Consider the following 1,187-nt stretch of genomic DNA (forward strand, 5'->3'; position numbering starts at 1 on the left):
CAAACTATTCTATGATTCTATGATATGAATAATCAACAGATTCAATCACGATTCTGAGAAAACATGTAGGCAGACCTCGATATCAATACGTAGTGCTGCTTGTTGGCATGGAACCCAGAGTGTAACTCACTATAAATCTTCCACAATTCTTTGAAACTTATGAACATAACATTATACTATTTTTTATTGCTTTACAAGCTACATTGTCAAATACAGCTAAAGAAATGTTATTAAGTAAAGAGACAGCCAGAGAGCATTTTTTTCTCAGTAGTTGCTTCTTCCTGAAGTGTTTCCCAAGTGTCCAACACAGCTTTCATATTGCCCGGAATCCCTATTTTCAGAATTTATTTTTAGTTTAACCTAATTCTAGGCTGCACAGTTGCTTACAAGACTAAAAGGCTACTAAATACAAACTAAAATTAGAGTATAGGAGCAGAAGTGGCAGAGCATGAAGTAATTTTCTTTCAATTTAATGAACACTTTATAAAGTCGCAGGAAGGAGACTGAAACCTGTTCTTTCATAATTTATAAACAGGGTCATTTTTATCTGCGTGAGACAGCTGAACTCTATGAGTGCAAACGTTTGTAGGACTGAAATATTTAGAAGTTCTACATAGCATCATTAAAGTTGGAAGAATAATTTGTGAGAAATATGTAACTTTTGCTTTTTTACCCTTTTTTTTACTATTCAGTAAGATTTTAATTAATACACTCAGGCTTTGCCTACATTAGGTGTTCCCTACCCTAGATTTTATCACTATCAGCTTTCTGGACAGCCAGCACCAGGCTGCAGCTGCAGGTGTTTCCCTGGGCCGCCCTGTTGGGAAGGCCATGCTAGTGGGGCGGCCATGACGGCGGGGTGGCCCTGATGGTTGCACCCTGCTGCCGAGCAGTGGCGGGTGCTGGATAAAGGGCCTCCGGGGATTCCTGGGGCAGCAGACAAGCAGGCTCACTTATGTATGCTCTCTATAGATGTACATCGTATGTTATGTTTGGTAGCTGCCTCCTCGTTTCTTGCCCCAAAAGTACATCCCACTCCTCATGGCTTAGAGGGGAGGTTGAGGTCTTCGGAAGCTGCCGCCCTTTAGAGGAGCCGCTGAGGCAGTGAGGGCTCCTCGGCCTCGCTCCCTTGCCCTCAGCTTCGAGCTTCCTCTCAGGGCTCCCAAGGCCCTCGGGCAGGGAAGGCA

This window comes from Pygoscelis adeliae, unplaced genomic scaffold (assembly GCF_000699105.1).
Source record: "Pygoscelis adeliae isolate BGI_AS28 unplaced genomic scaffold, ASM69910v1 Scaffold168, whole genome shotgun sequence".
NCBI lineage: Eukaryota > Metazoa > Chordata > Aves > Sphenisciformes > Spheniscidae > Pygoscelis > Pygoscelis adeliae.